The 16,698-nt window shown below is 44.1% G+C and overlaps 1 protein-coding gene across 6 annotated transcripts in view; it reads left to right on the top strand.

Moving 5' to 3' along the window:
* Positions 1–1,108: 1,108 nt before the first annotated feature.
* The window catches only part of CHRM2 (cholinergic receptor muscarinic 2), an 89,588-nt gene continuing 73,998 nt past the window's right edge, over positions 1,109–16,698 (top strand). For 2 of the 6 annotated variants that reach the window (XR_014616202.1, XM_084206815.1), the window contains exon 1: positions 1,109–1,673. The gene's annotated coding sequence lies outside the window, so the exon portion shown is untranslated. Of the gene's footprint in view, positions 1,674–3,694; positions 3,769–5,043; positions 5,109–16,698 lie in introns of those variants that run through there. The other 4 variants (XM_084206816.1, XM_084206819.1, XM_084206818.1 and 1 more) reach the window with 4 other exon arrangements.

The raw sequence follows: 16,698 nt of genomic DNA, 5'->3' as shown, positions 1-16,698 counted from the left end.
GGCTGTAGCTCCTTCAGCCTTTCAAGACAAGAGATGGGGCAGGGGAGGCAGCAGCCAAAAGCCTGGATTGCCTTCATAAAGTCCACTTCTCTGTTCTGCACTTAGCACTTCCCCCCTGCTATTCTTTGGACAAGAGATGAGATGGGTTCCGCTCTCCTGCCTCCCATTCCGACAGCCCTATCCCCAGGGAAAAAGCAAACTTCAGACCACAAATCAGTTCTGGTCCAGGAGAGAGGCAAATAAAAATAAAGAAAACCTTAAGATTTTTATATCTAGATTACATCCACAGAAGTGGCAAGTTTTCATAAACAAAATGGATACTTAGCCTAGTGACTATTAGTTAAAGAGGAATTCTTTACACCCTGTGAGAATTAACTCTTGTTCTCAGAATGTATCTGTTTTCCCTAATTTATTTTTCATTGTGCAAAGGAAGCCTCTCCCCATGAAAATTTCAGAACAATAATCAGTTTAAGAAACTGAACTGGATGTAGGGTGACAACATTTTTCCACAATGTGTGGAGCCTCCGATGACTGCAATAATCTAAAAGCAAGATCTCTTTCACTCTTTCTCCTCCCATACAATGCTTTTACACTTACAGCTATCAAGGAGTTGGAAAATAAAAAAAAAGAAAAGAAGAAAAGAAAAATAACCAGAAATAAGAGGACAGTATTGCAGGGAAAGATGGGGAGAATGTAATTGAAAAAACAAAACAAAAAAAAAAGTAGTTCTGATGTGCAAATTGTAGATAAAGACTTGTGATGAGAAAGAGGGGAGTGCCTGATGAGGAAGACGGGAGAGTGTGTTGAGAGATAACAAGAACCAGTAATTTCTATTCAGCAAAGCCACCAAATCAGAGAGCAGTGCGATCTTATTGGAGGAGAGCCTTCAACAGCAACTAATCCTGTCATATTGAAAGAAAATTGTAAATGTTCTCTGCAGAAATTGCCTTCCCATTGCAGCTAATCGAGCCCACTTGGCGCTCGCACACATCACACACCCCCGCACACCCCTCCGGGCGGTCAGCGAGCGGACCCACAGCCGCAGCACCCGGCGAGGACGCTCACCCGAGATGCTCACCTAGGCACCCGCTTCCCTCGCTCGCCACCAGCCCAGCGAGGGCGGCAGCTCACTCTCATTTCCCCACGAGCGCCGGGGAAGTGTAAATTATTACCGGCTCACTCGCGAGTCCCGGCTTCACCCGTTTTTAATTACTACAGTTTTGTCTAAACCTTTAAGTCAGGTTTGATAGTACTATTATTGTTCTTTTCTTTTATTTTCTTTATTTTTTTTTAAAGCTCAGCTTGGCTGAACTGAAGCAGCGACTCCCGAGGGTGTGTGTGTATATGTGTGTGCCTGTGGGTGTGGGAGGGCGAGAGGGAGCGAGAGACAAAAACTCCATCAGCCCGGACGATGCCACCTCTCGTTTAAAGCTTCCAACCTGTTATTCTTTCCCCCCACTATCACGGTACCGAGCGATCTGTATTTCCCCCGGCCCAACCCCCCTCCCTCCTCGTGGAAGATATGGAAGAGGAAGATAAAGCCGCTGGCTGCGGGCGCTGACGGCGCGCAGCCCGCATGCCTCTGCCGCCGCCGCCGGGGCCGCTCCGCAGCCGCCGCTCCAGCGAGCCGCTTGCAGCGGGATGAGATGCAACTTCTGCTAATTGGATCACAGGTAGGAAAGCTTTGCTTTTTACTGACGTTTCCTCTCTCTTTTTTTCTTGTTTCTTTCCATCTTCTTTTTTTTTTTTTTTTTGTCTTTTTTTTTTTTTTTCTCTTGGCTTTTCTTTCACGTCCTCTACCCTCCGCCCCTTCTTCGCCGCACCTAGGATTTCATCCGCTGCTGTCGTAGGAAAGCTCCCGCCAAGGAAATAATGTCTAAGAAACGAGCTTTTGCTTCCTGGCAGAAGAAGCAGAACAGACCATAGGGAAACTTTTGCTGAATGGGTCGCAGCTGAGCGGGCCACCGGTGCAAAGCAGCGAGAGGAGATTAGGCAAAGCGATTGTCCCCAGCACAGAGCCCTTCTCTGTCGAGTTTCTGTTGCGATATTAATCCCAGAACCGAGCCTGTCACGGCATAGCGGGAGAGACACCGTAGCCTGAGTTAGAGAAACCTTCACATTTTTCAAGCGCTGTACACAGGGGGTTTTATTACAAAAGCTACATTCCGACACAGGTTCGTCTGCCGTGCTACCGTTCCCAAATCCCGCTGTGACATGTTTGTCGATGACTCCTGCAGAAATGTCACCGGGAGCGGGAGCGGAGCCGTCCCCGGGGAGCGGAGCCTGCCCGCGGTGCGCGCTCGCTGTCGGGCGGGCAGGAAGGGACGGGGCGGGCGGGATCCCTGTCCTGCGGGGCCAGGAGGGATGCGGGGTGCCGGGGAGGGAGCTGCCACTGTGCCGGCGCCGTCCCTCGCCCCCAGAATCCCCGCTGTGCCCGGCAGCAGCTCCCGCTGCCTCATCTCTCATATCCTGCTCGGGGAGTGGAGCGGGCTCGGGGCGCCGCCGGAGGTGGGGAGGGTCCGGGCTTTCCCCGGCTCATTTGCGGCCCTGCTTCCCCGCATCCTCGCCCTGGGCTTCGCTCCCCGGAGCAGGAAGCGGGGTGCTGCGGGAGAGGATGCTCCGGGGTCGGGGCCGGCTCGTCCCTCTGCCCCGGCTGGGCTGTGTCTGTCCCGGCCGTGCCTCTGGGCTCCCTTTCCTTCCGCCCGTGCCGCCACCATGGGGTGCTTAGGGCCAGAAGGAGCGAGATGACACTTTAAGAGGGAGCTCCGATGAAGCTGTGGGAGAAAAATTTCCTCCCAGAAACAGCCCTGGGGCATCGAGGTCCTGGGGCAGCCCCACAAAAAGGCTGTATCGGGGGCTCTGAAGGGACTAAGTGCTTTCTGCTTCTTCTCGGGCAAAAGCCGATTCTAGCCATCCCTCCAGCTAAGGCACTTCTAGCTTTGCACCTTCCCACCAGTCCGCCCTGTGGCAGGCTCGGAGGCTGCCCCAATACCAGGGTGATGGGGAAAGGCAGGCTGAAAGCTCCTCTGCTCTCCCCTGCAGGGCAGCCCAGCCCGAGGGCCCTGATGCCAGGTGCCCCTGGAGAATGGCTGTGCCTGCTGCCAGCTCCGGGGGCTTGTAACTCATCCCCACCAGCCCATGGTGTTCCCCACCCTTTGCTGGGTGAAGAACAAGGGACGATTCTTCCCATCCCTGTAAGACTGTTTATTCTTACTGTTTTGATTTGCTAAAGTTCCTCCCAGGGCAAGGAGATGGCTTTATTTCCAGCTGGAAATTCTTGTTGCAAATCTAGCCAGAATGACATCTATTCCCGTTTTTATGTATCAACCAGTGTGTTGATACATAAAAATGGGACACACTGGCTTGTCCTTGTCCCTTAAGGAAGATATTCTCTTTGCAGAAAGAAAAAGGCAAGGACAAAAAAGAAGGTCTAACCTCTTCTTGACAGCCTGTTCTTGCAGCTATTTGGGGGGATAAAGCAAATCCACAAACTATAAAAAAGGATAAGGAAGGTTAATACAGGAGAGCAGAAGTATGCATGCTGTCTGCCTTTATGGTATTGCATCACTTGCAATCACAACCCCTGTCTGAATACACACCAGTTTGATTGTGTGGTTTATGACACCAGCTGCTCTCGGTGATTCATCTATAAACCTCTCTAAGCTATACAGAATACTCTTCCTCTTTCCTTTAGGATCTCTTGGAGTGTAAGTCTGGTTGAACTTCCCCTCTGCAGGAGCCTGGACTGTTTGCTTTTGCACCAGGAGAGTAAGAAGTGCAGTAATCTCACTGGTTTGTTGTGCCCCACTGAGCTGCCCCCTCCATTCCCTCCCTCAGCACTCTGATTTCTGCATTGTTGTCCAGTTGGGAACAAGGCACAGTACATGGAGAGGGGGGTCTAGGATGTCCCCAACTTGCTTTGGATGGAGGGCAAAATGATAAAAAGGACAGGTCATGCTTTTCTCCCATCCAAACGCAGGATTTTGAGTAGTATCCTGTACCCAAATGGTTGTAACTCCGCACCTGGGCAGAGCTCAGGGAGACCTGGACCATGTGTGATCAAAAATGTCCTAAGGAGATAGAAGGTACAGCACTCTGGCTGTGCTCTGTCACCATCCAGGATGGAGACACAGACACTGAAAGGAGGAAACTGAGGCCATCAGTTAAAAACAGAATCTAAAAAGAAAACTTTTTTTTTTTCCTCCTGGGTGTTCAGACCAGTGCCCACTGTCACTTTGGTTGTCACCTCTGGGCTGAATCCCTGTGTGTGCATCATGGTTCTCAGCTACTCAAAATGCTAGGCTCTTTCAGCCCGTTTGGTGTCTCATTCAAAAGCCTTTTGAGGACACCCACTATGAAATCCCTCACTGCTGTTAATATAATCCCAGGAGGTCGCTCTGTCCCACTTCACTCCTGTAACCCACTCACCCGTTCACCCAGCTTTCCCTTCTCCACTAATATCATGACCTACATGCAAAAGATGTATTTTCTGGCCCTGTTTCCATAGCAATGCTGCATGGGGAACTCAGACAAGCCAGTAAAAATGAAGCCAATTGCCTTTCTGTGAAATCAAGACCTCTTTGAAAGTTGAGTTCAGTTTAAGGCAAAGTAGGAAGCCGCGGAGTTTTATTTCCATCCCGGAGCCCAGATCTCCGCGCCCTCTAGTGCCAGAGGCAGGCGAGGAAGAGCATCCCCGGCACCAAGGAATGTGAGGCTTCACAGACAGCTACAGCACAGGGAGACAAGCAAGGGGTATGAGAAAAAGACATTCTTCCACTCTTCCCAGTGTCTGTTGCCAGTCAGATCCTCCCCCTTCTAAATCCCAAGCAGAAAAAAAGGGCAGCTAATGTTCAGTTGATTCAGCTGATCCTGGTTTGGTCACTCGGAGGTTATGGCTTGGGTGGGTTAAACTGTGGAGTAAAGAGTGGGAAGAAATTAAAGCTGGGAAGCTCAGACTATGTCTGACCATTTTTCAGAAATTTTGGATCTCTCTGGCTTTGAGCTTCGCAGCTTGAGGCAACTCTCAGCTAATTCTGAGAGATTTGAAGGCACAGAAGAGGATTACTCACTTGTGAAACTGCTGCCCTGACCTTCTACTGGCTGTTTAGGTGGGTGGATGGGATAGGCAACAATAATCAGGCTAAGGAAAGCTGAAGGGGTTTAGATGCAGCTCATATGATTGACAGGGATAACTTTTCCACAAATGCTTGTAGCCTTAAATTGTATGCTGGTATTTAACGTATCTTGGCATTAAATTGTGTGGTAGCATTTCAAGCCCTGTTAGATCCATCTTAGAGATTCCCATCTCTGAGAACCAGGCTGCAGAAAGAGCCAAGCACTGAGAACTCCTGTGGCTAAACTAGACTCCCCATACACCACCTACCCATCTTTTCCAGTTCCTGTATTTTGGCAGAGGTAGCTTTCAGTTTTGCCAAGGTCTCCACAGCTTTTCCCGTGTCAGAGCTGCCCAAGAAATACAGTTCCACGTCCCACCAGCTGCCTGCCAAACACCTGTGCCTAGCAGATTGCATTCCCTAGCTCTCCACATTAAATCGAGGAGGGATCCCTTGCTGACTTATCCCACCACCTTCCTACACTTCCCTGATTGAAGTGGGCAGAATTAAAAGTTGAGACCACTGCTGAAGTTGCATTAATGGGCTGCCTCCTTTTCCCATACACCCTGAGCTTGCTGCTATGTAAAACTGCTTTAGGCTGCCAAGCTGTCTGTCGTTTTGGACTGCCTGTCCCACCTCATAATCTATATTATTACCTATGTCTAACACCATCTATTCCCCATAGAAAGGGTTATATATCAGCACATCTTCCAAAGAATATCTCTCATATAGCACAGTTTGAAATTCCAGGGGTATAGGATAGGATGAAGTGAGTTTAATTTCATTTCCATCAAGCACTTCCTAGAGAATGCTTGCCAGTGCCACTAAGATGTGCAATGGGATTTCAGTAGTCCATGTGCCTTATGTATTTGTTTTTAAGGGTATGATACAGATTAAATGAAAGAACATTTAGGGCCAGCTGCTTTGCTCAGAGTCTGCTGCATGTGTTCTGTTTGACAAGATGATTCTTTGATTCCCATCATTCCAGTATTTCTTGAGACTCCATGGGCTAGATTTTGATCTTAATTACATTCTTTCAAATCAAGGGTGCCTCCAGTGATTTTAGTTGTGTCTGGTTTATTCTGGTGCAATTGAGCTCAGAATTTGACTTTCAGAGAAACATAGCAAATATTGTAATTAGAATATGCCAGTGTTTTGACAACTGTTCATGGAACAGCTCTGTTTCATCAGACTCTACTGAAAGGGAAATGCAATGTGATAATGGGCATTGGGAATAGCACGGGGCACCTCTTGCAGCGATGGCAATAACGATCTCTGTGAGAAGCCACAACATAAATAGGCAAGAAATTCTGTAAATCAGCATTTCCCAGGGTTTCCCTCAAGCTCTTAGAAAAGCTCTGAGTAAACTGTAGCAATGTGTGGTTTTTCTTAGCCTTTTGGTTGCATCTGTTTTACGGTTTGGTGTTTGGTTTTGTTTGGGGTTTTTGGCTTTTTTTGAGAGAGGTACAATGAGACAAAAATATCTCCATAGGTCTTTCTTCTGAATCATTGCCAAAATTAGTGTTGGAAGCCAAGGTGATAAAATAAACCTATAATTGAAAAGAATGTTCTTGCTTAGTGATTTCTCTGGCTCAGGATTTTCAGGTAGCCTGAATATATAAAGATCTCTTTAGTTCTGTGCAGATAGGATGATCTTCAAACATGAAGATTAGATCCTTCTCTTTTGTAATCCATTCCACCTTGTAAGAAGAAAAAATTAGCAAAAACTGTGCATGGGGAAAAAATAAGTTTTTGATATAGACCATAGCATTTTCATAGGTTCCTGAGAAATTTTCTCTCAGCTTTGCAACGAATTACTGATGTCTGTTTTAAACTCATCTGTCTCATGCTCAGTCAATTAGAAAACAGAGCAGTCATATATTGAAAATTATTCATAACTTTGTTCATGAGTAATGGCAACAAGCTTGTTCCGCTATTATTTCTGAAATCCTTTAAAGCAAGCCAGTGACCAATGATTTATTCATGAAAATATTCACACATTTCAAAAGTTTCATGAATGTTAGCATGAATAATTAAGAGAATTTGTGTTATTTGTTCTCATTGCTCATTATTTTCCTATTCAAAAAGGCATCAGTCATCCACTTATGTTCAGCATTAGAACATAATGATTACAGCATTGGATCAGACAGGTGTTTTGTCTCATCCTGTAGGGCGTTTTGATCAATGTTGGTTACCAAAAAGGCAGGTGTAGTGAATGCTGCCCTAGATATCTGCACTGCCCTCAGGTAAAAGGTTTTTATGCCCATCAGCTTGGGTTTGCTCTCTCCCCAGAGATCTTTTCCAAATGGCAAAGAGATCTCCTCACCTCCCTCCCCAGATGGAAACCTCTGGACACTCTAGATAAACTGACCTCTAGAGATTTTGGACAAGCTGCAGATGTACTCACTGGCCAGATAAGCAACTAATCTGGTTTTGCCTCCCAGTGAGTTCAGTACCTTAGTGATAGCATGTAGCAGGAAATCAGTAGGTTAATTAAATATTTTCTCTGGAAAATCATATTCCAGACAACCTTTGATCTATTTAAATCAGTTGTCTTTCAGTGTTATTGATACCTCTCTATTATGTGAAATGAAAAGCCCAACTGGAACAGCCAGTTCATTGTATAGGTGCCACTCATTTAACCCACCAGGAGAGAAGGAACGAACAATAAAGTCATTTCCATTTTAACACCCCTTACTCCTCCCATGCTAGTGAAGGTTTTGGGTTGTCTATTTGGTTTGGGCTTTTTTTTTTTCCTGACTGCTGCTGTAATAGAGCAGAATAGGGTTGCTCACTGTAATGCCATAATGAGTGGCCACAGCTGGCTTAGAATCCAAAAGGCTTCCAAATATTTCACTCTACCTGTGACTGTTCTGACTCAGCCAATATTAATTTCCATTAGCTACCCAAATGTTAGCTTCTCCCAACTTAATTAACATACTATGAAATACTTTAATCCTTATTCTCTTTTTCTAAGAGCAATAATTTCAGTAAAGCAGGTCTAAGTTCTTGGACAGCCTGACTGTTAATATTTTGCTGTGAAAAAGGATCATTCATGTGTAGCTTCTGTTTTCTCTTTCTTAACCAGCTTCCAGCTTGTAATAATAATTTACCTATTCTATCACAATTTTAATTTGTCAAAGAACTTAATACAATATATAAATACCTATATATGTAGATTTGTCAGGTTGGTTTACTTGGTCTTTTAGCTTGATGCTTCAAAGAGCATGTATCATACAACTTTATTTTTTTAAAAAATGCTACAATTCTTTTTTATTCTCTTCTATATGTAAATCTAGTTTTTGTTAGTTTCAATCAATTAAGGTGGAAGTGGAATGAGGCTTTTCAGTACACAATACCTCAGATTAATCCTGTGCCTGTCCTAAAGATAGGAATGCTTGTTGCTACCCTCCTGTCCTGCAGCGTATCTGACTCCAGCAACAAATTGCATATTTTTGCTATCAGCACAGCCACTTCAATTTCAAATGCTTTCCAAACCCTTGCATATATAGCCACGAGGTCCTTTTGATATGCTGCTGTTTAGTTTATCAATTTGTTCCAATGTTTCCCCTTTCAGAGTTTCACATTCTGACAGCTCATGTGCTTTCTTGTCTTCAAAAAAATTAGGTCCAACATGGATATCAGCACAGCATCATTTGCAGAGAAGATTTAACCAAAATAATAATTCAGTACCTCTGCAAAGTCCTTTTCCTCATGAATTATTCCAAATAGTCCCTTGATGTGGAACAGACCCCACTGGTTCCCTCCTGAACTGGCTGAATTTAAGACCTTTGAGAAATGTCCTGCAGTTCCCCTCTCTGCACACACCCCACCAGCTCTTGTCAGTCTGTGCACCCTCATTCCTCTTCATTTGCAATTGACGTTTTGTTTGTGTTTTATTTTAACTCCCTCCCTTAGCCATGGGCTTTACCAGAGATGAAGTGTCATTTCCACAAACGTGGTTGCTTGGTTCAAACAACTTCTTGGACCTTAAAAATTTCACAATAACTTTTTTCCTGTCTTACCTTCCAGTTTGCTTTGCAATGACTTCACTAAATCAGAAACTCTGTTGTTTTGAATCCATGGATTTGACTTTCTCTTTCATTCATTGGTTTGTTTTTTTTATTTTTAATTTCATTTATTTCTGCCTTCAGTACTTTTTAAGCAGGGCACTATTTTATAAGCATTTTGTTTTGGACTCTTAATGCAGTAATAAGTTTATTATTTTCAGTGTTTTTACTGCATCATGCCTTCAGCTATTTAGTTAGGAGCACCTGCTCTTATGTTCTCCACTTATTCTAGAAATCACTCAGGAATTGATGGGTTTTTAGTCTGTTTGTACCAGTTGATTTACCAACACACAGGTGCATGAACTCACCGATGGTCACCATTTTATTAGGCTTTCAAACCTCTTTGATCTCTCTGCATAACAACCCTTTGAATACAGGCATATCCTGCAATTTGTGCAAGCACCAGCCTTGAAGCAGGCAGGATATTTTTTCACTCAGCACACTGGACTGAGACCAAGTTGATCACAGATAAGCTCCTGACCATGCCACCCACCTGCTGCATGATGTTTGACACATTCCTGTGGCCTGACACAAAGCCTGCTGAGGTCAGAGACCAACTCTGGTTACCTTGGGTAGGCTTTGGCTTGGCATCCTGAGGCAGGGACAATAATTCCTCTTCCTGGTGCCATGGCAGCGTGGTAGGGGTTGCTTCCCGCAGATTGTCAGATAGCGAAGTTCAGCTGTGGTGCTGCCAAATGAAAAAAAGGAACAGACAGACTCCATACACAGGGTTTTTCCTTGCACTGGAGTGTTGGAAAATGGAGCCTTTAGGAGATGCTTATTGGGAAAGTTTCTGTTCAGGAAAGGAGGAGAAGCTCAAATGTTCACTGTCCCTCGAACAAAAAGGTACTGAAGCTGCAACTGCTCCAGACCTTGGTGAGAAGTAAAAGAGAGATGTTTTCTCTGCTGTTGCTTTTCCATGCTCAAACTGATGCCCTGATCCATTACTGGCCTCTTTCACCCACATAAATTTCACTTTTCTAGCAGTGTATATTCAGCTGATGAAAGCTGTCAGATCACGAGTGACATGAAAGGAGAGGCCATCACCAAAGAAAGTGCTATATTTAACCTGGCAATGTCATGCCTTCTCAGTGTGACCTTGAGGGCTAGCACTGAGAATTTAAACAGGGACTCTTGGTGGTGAAATTTTTTCCTTTAGCCAAACATAGAAGGTTCTTAAATGTGAGGAAAAGCAGGGAAGAAGGAAGGTAAAATAAGTTACCCTTCTGCTTTTGACATTTGTGATAGCCAGCACACTTAACTGCCACTAGAAGGAAAGAATACATGAAGGGCTCACTGTTAAATTCTCATTAAAAATGTCTGTTTGATGTCTGCTAGTCATTTCCACAATCTGATCCACTGAGAGTAAATGTAGGGATTTTTAGTGAAAGGTTTTGACATCAGAAGCAGTTTCCTGCAAGAAATATCCTACTGTTATTAATTATTTTGCTATGTGCTTCAGTAAAGGGGAAAAAAATCCCAAAAGTAAACGATCAGGAAAAAAAGTAAGGAAAGAAAAAAGAAAGACAATGAGCAAAAGCATTTGTTATGTTTTGTCTGAAGAAAGCCTGTAACTATCTCTCTCCCTTTCTTTAGCAAAGAGTGAGACTGTTTATCTCCTACTTTGAAGCACAGGGGAATGCAAAATATCAGGTTTAAAAAAGCCCAGGTAAGTCAGGCACTGCCATCCTTTCTGAATGACAGATTTGACAATTAATATTCCACATTATTGTCTTCAGTTCCTCTTAAAAAGCAAAGTGGTGTGTGGAAGTGACACAAAAAGATGAGGAGTCATTTTATTGTTAATACCTTCAGAAAGTAGTGACAAAGGCTGAGTTCCTGGTTTTGCCACAGGTTGCTGACATGGCCTTGGTCAAAGTCAGTAACCTCCTGTACCTCAGCTTCTAACATGGAAATAGCATAAAACAACATTTTCATTCTCGCAAGCTTTGTCTGCTCTTCCTGTTTAGATTTTTAAGGTGTTTGGCAGCATTTCTGGAACAGTCAGCACTAAACTTGCCCTTAAACATACCTAAATTTGGGCATCCATAGAGGAAAATGAATGATATATTATCTTTCAAATATTCAGTTGCTTTTTATTCCATCTGCAAATTATCTAACAGCAGGGCCTTTGGAGAGTAAGAGCCTTTCTACTGACCCCTGGTGCTGCTGGCACAGGCAGATACACATGGGATGGAATCCAAATTTATGTTGGGGTGGTGGTACCACTGTGTGCCTGTTCCTTTTGCTGCCACACACTTCAGAGAGAGAAAAGTGGAACTCAGGCTTAGGGAGAGTTGCTTTTGCAGCCAGAGTCATCAGATGAGCAATGGACAATGCTCAGCCTGCTTTACTTTACTTTTTCTGCTCACCAGAAATTTTTTGTCCTTCTTGGGTAGGTTCTTAGTAAAACTGAAACTACTATGAGACACTTTGGAAAGTTGCCCTGAGGGAAAGGCAGGTGCAGGGAGAAAGCACTTAGCCCCACAAACCAGCAGCAGCAGCATTTACCCAGTTTGGGATACAGTGGCAGCCCAGATATCAAATGTGCTGCTCACAGGGAGAGTCACTGGCTCTGGCTGCTGGGGACAAAAAGTGCAGTTTCTAAAGAATCAGTCCCACTGAAGGCTGTCTGAATCACCTTTCCCTGGGGCACAGGCAGGCTGGGCATTCTCTCTCCAGGGGGATCTTCTGGCCATCAGCATGTTCTGTGGTGCTATGACTTGAGAGTGAGCCCCTTGCCCTCCCTGCACCTTTCTTTTCTCCACTGTTCAAGAGTGGGAACATCAGGTTTCCTCAGAGCAGGTCAGTGGACAGCACCAGCTGAAGGTGCCTTGATTTTGTGCTAAGGCACCTTGTGTTATGTTATATATTATATATGTTTTATATATATGTTATATATATGTGTGTTATATATATGTTATATATATGTTATATATATATATAAAACACATATATATAACATAACATAAGGTGCCTTATATGTTGTATAATGCACCTTATGTTATGTTATTTGTTATGACAGCATAACGAATGCCTACAGCACAACAGCAAAGGAAAAATGCATCCTCTGCATTTTCTGATATTCTTTGGATTTGTTCAGGTTGAGTCAGCTGGGAGGCTCAGACTCCTGATTGCACACCTTAGCAGGTGGAAAGTTCTCAATTTCACTTTTATTCCAGTTTGAGTGGACAGAACAAACAAAAAGGTCTTCAGCCCTTTCCTTCCAGGCATGAGGAAGCTGTGGTTAAACCTGTTTCCTGACCCTCTGGCAGTGGTGTTGATGCAATACAAAAAAAATGAACAAGAAAAAAAGCCCAGGAGAGCTCTCACTCTTTTTTTCTTTAGTAATTTATTTATTTCACACAAACAGCTCCAGATCAGCATTTTACTCATTGCACATTATTGCTTCTTAAACAAAGGAACAAAATTAAAAGCACAACAACCAGAAAAGATGAAATTTTTTGCAGTTGAACACATAGAGAAGAGATGATAACTAAATAAAGAGGAATCACTAGTTCATTTTGAAGGTCTACAAAGTCCTCATTGTTAGGGATCACAGCAACATATTTTTGTTGTGCTGACACCCTCATCTCTCCAAGCTCCTGTGCTCTGCCACGAAGCCAGTTCCTGCACTGCAGCATTAAGGAGTAATTATCCCCCTTTCCTGTGTAATGATTAGTTCTTGTAGAGGCCACCTAGAAGCCTCCTGTGGTCGTCACGCCAACTCCCTCCCCCAGTCTTCTTTAACCTTCTCTTCTTTGCTGCAGTGGTCAGCCACAGGTGGGCTTTGGGGGGATTCAGGCTGTGCCTGCTTCCACAGCCTCCTGGGCACTGAAAGGGACACAGCATCGCCGGGTGAGTGCGGACACAGGGATCTGAAAGGCTGCTGTCTCTTGCCCAGCCTGTGTTCCCTGCCACCATGTGAGAGGATTAGGATGTGTGCTGAGTGCCAGAGCTCTTGCTGCTCTGCAGTGAGCCAGCCTGGGTGCTCAGAGTGCAGCCTCAGGAGGAGCCTGATGCAGCCCTGGCAGCTGGCAGCACGTTCTCTCTGACACCAGGGCTGGGCGAGCTGGGGCTCGGGGGGTGTTTATGGGGCAGGCATGAAAGCAGGAGGAGAGGTGCTAAAAGAAGACAGCACCTCAGAGTACTCAGATGCACTTTGCTCTGGTAGGAGCCAAGGTGTGTTTCCAGCTACCCCTCAGTGCTGCTAAGATGTCAGTCCTTTTTAGAGGTGGAATCGATTAGCTAGAAAGTGAGAACATCACTGTCTTTGCTTCAAAGTGGTGGGCATGTCTCACCGGGGAAAAGGCAGGAGGGCTGTGTGTTGTGTGATCTCCCACCAGTCCTTAAACTCTGAATTGAATTGCACAGTGAGGAAAATGAGAGCTGATCTTTGCTTAGATAAGCATTCTCGAGTAAATTAACAAAACAATGACATAGCTATTTGTGTTCCTGTAGGAAATTGTCATTTGGGCTAGGGTGCAGTCCTTCAGGCTGAACGGTGCAGGGGCAGAACCAGCTCCTGAAATACCTGGAATTTGGTACAACAGCTATTTTTTTTCTCTTGCTGCTTGCTGACATGACTACCTACAGTTCCTCAAGGGCAAAAGAAAAAAATTCTGAAAAAAGCCCTCCATATTGCCCACAGCAGAGTACAGGCTGTTGCTCTTATCACAATTTATACATAGATGATTATGCTATCTTCCACACAGTGATGAATGAAAGGATGAATTGGGGAAACGATCTGAAAATCAAATACTTCTTTCCTTTATGTTTTTTAAAAGGATAGCTTTTGCCAAAGCCGTCCCACATTTATTATTAATAATCTATTGTTACTCTAATTAAACATCTAACTGAAGAGAGCAACATTGTTACAAAAACAACTTAAAGATTTATTATTATATGGAAAGCAGTGCTCTGTTTTGGATTGATAGAAGAGAGAGGAAACTTTCTCTCTTTGGTCTACATCCAGCAGGTAGAAAACAGAGAACTCTTCTGCTCAGTTTCCTTTTTACTCCTCCACCCTCCATACTCCTCTTCCTTCCAACATGCACTTCTCATCACTCTTTTCACAGACACAGCCTTGTCAGTCACAAAATGACTTTGTCTGCTGTCTGAGTCTTTGAGTCAATGAGTTATGATCACCTCTCCAGCCCCATTAACACACTGAGCTGCTGATTTTCTGGGTTTGCACCTTCACTGCAGGAGCACCTCGCTGTTTTGAGCTGTTTGCAGCCTGTCCCTTCTGTGGGTTTGTCAGGCTGTTATCTCTGCCCTCCCAGCCTAGGGAAGAGAGGGCAGGACACAAAAAGTTGTTAGGCTTGTGCCAGAAATTGCGTCTTCCCAGTAGCCTCCAAGAGGGCTGTGTGAAGATGGGCTGCTCTGAGCACAGACGTTCCCTCAGTCTGGGTCTCATCAGTCACTGGTCTCATCAGACAGCTGATGCTTTCTTTTGCTTTCAGATCACTGAAAATAAAATGACCTGTGCTGAACAATCTGTTAATTGTCATTAATTTGTCCACTGGATATTTCCCCCCTATATTTTAAATTGTGCATCTGCAAGTGTGCTGGCTAAGCTTCACAGTCTGATTAATAGTTTCAATTATTATGTCAAGACCAAGAGATTCTTTAAAGCTTTTCCATTCAGTATTGAGAACTTGGTACTTTTTGTGTGTGACTGTTCACTCAACACATGTGAACCAGCTTCCCACCTCTAAATTAATGGCCTGATATCTGTAGGCAGAAGCTGAAGGTGCTCTAGGCAGGCTGGAAAAGAGCTGCTCCCTTTTGCTCTAGGAAGGGCTCCAGAGCAGCACAGCTGAAGGCAAAGATTGCAAATCAGAAATATCTCAGAGAAAGGACAAAACCAAAGGCATGGGCTGTTCAGCAGGGGTTGTATTTATCGTTCCTTTCCCCACATCAGACAATTATTGCAAATCATTGGTGGCTGACTCCATACCTCAGCCTGTTCTTGATCACACTTGCAGGAGGATCTTTTGGTTCAATGCCTGTGAACATAACGCTGATCTGTTATGGTTTAGCATTATTCTGCATCATCCACTTCTCTTTTTAAAGGCAAGTGCCTTTAAAGATACATTAAACTGCAGGTCTGCACTGTGGGTAGTAGTGGAAACTCCCTTTGGGCACGTTTTCCTCGAGTACACCAGGATTGCTTCCACACAAGACACAATCTCTGCTGCATCTCCTCCATCCTGGCAGTGGCACAGAGTTCAGTCCACTCCAAAAGTACAAACCTGGCTGGCCATGTGTGTCCCAAGGAAAATGTGTGATCTTAAAATAGACTTGGCTTCCCTGGGGAGTTCATTTTTGTCTCATGGTCTCCACTTCAGCATTGGCTGCTCCATCATCCCCTTTCTTGAAAACTTTGCAAAAACTTGCACAGCAAGCAAAGGGATTCCTGTCTTGTGACATATCTGCTGCTTTAGCATTGCCTTTTTTTTTATACTACCTGCTGTCTCTTCAGCTCGCTTTAGGATCGAGGCAACTGCTCTTTTATTTGCTTTGGGTGGTATTTCACCACTGAACAAACATCCCAGAAATGTTTGTCACATCAACTGCTCCATACTGTGAGTGATAGTCCCTGTGACTGGCACAAAATAGTAAAGGAATGAAATAGTATCTAGTCTGAGCAAAGACTGCAAAATCTTTCATTAGCTTTTCACCCACATTTGTTAGAATCTCCTCTTTTACACATAAAACCTGTTCACACATGCTGAAAATACAGGGCAGCACATTTGAAAATATTTGCAAAGCATCTTTTACTCAGAGACTTTCTTACTGTTAGGCAGCAGAATATAGACAGTTGCTGAACTAAGAAATGTAATGCATTTTTAAGAAGTATTGGTCAATCATGTGGAAATAGGCATCACTGTCAAGTGTGATTAAAATTACTAGTGGTATCAGACCTCATGTGCCTGATTTTACATTGATTACTGAGGGCAGAGAGGGATACTTCCACTTAATAAAAGGCTGTTGATTATCAAGGAAATTGATTTTCAAAGAATTAAGTATAACTACTATATGATTTTATTACAGTATTATTTATTTACTACATAATTTATTATAATTTATATATATATAAAAGTCAACTTGTCATTGCTGTACTCTTGAATAGGGGCATTAGTGATGTCTGCCTGCTTGGAAGTTCTTATGTTTCACAAATGTCTCAGAGCCATAAAAAAATGACCAAAAAAAGCATGGGAGCCTCACAGGGCCCCAGGGACCTGTAAATAGACAGGCAAGTGTGATAACTGGCAGGGTTAGATAAATTCTATTTGAGACATCACTTCTAAAGAGTCTGTTCTTCATTTGTTGCACTTTGTTAGCAAAGCAGAGCTTCTAGAAATCTATTTCAATGCATCAGAGTAAACAAAGGCAGCAGGAAGAATAAATGTGTTCTGTCTAGTCTCATACTGATGCCAAGGGGCCAGAACCCAGATGTCCTGACCCTGAGTTCAGCACCATGCTCTTGTTATTGGACTATAATTTCA

The sequence above is a fragment of the Fringilla coelebs genome, assembly GCF_963513975.1.
Source record: "Fringilla coelebs genome assembly, chromosome: 5".
In the NCBI taxonomy this organism is placed as follows: domain Eukaryota; kingdom Metazoa; phylum Chordata; class Aves; order Passeriformes; family Fringillidae; genus Fringilla; species Fringilla coelebs.
Note: the sequence above shows the minus strand (reverse complement) of the source record. Positions and strands in the feature narration are given on the sequence as shown.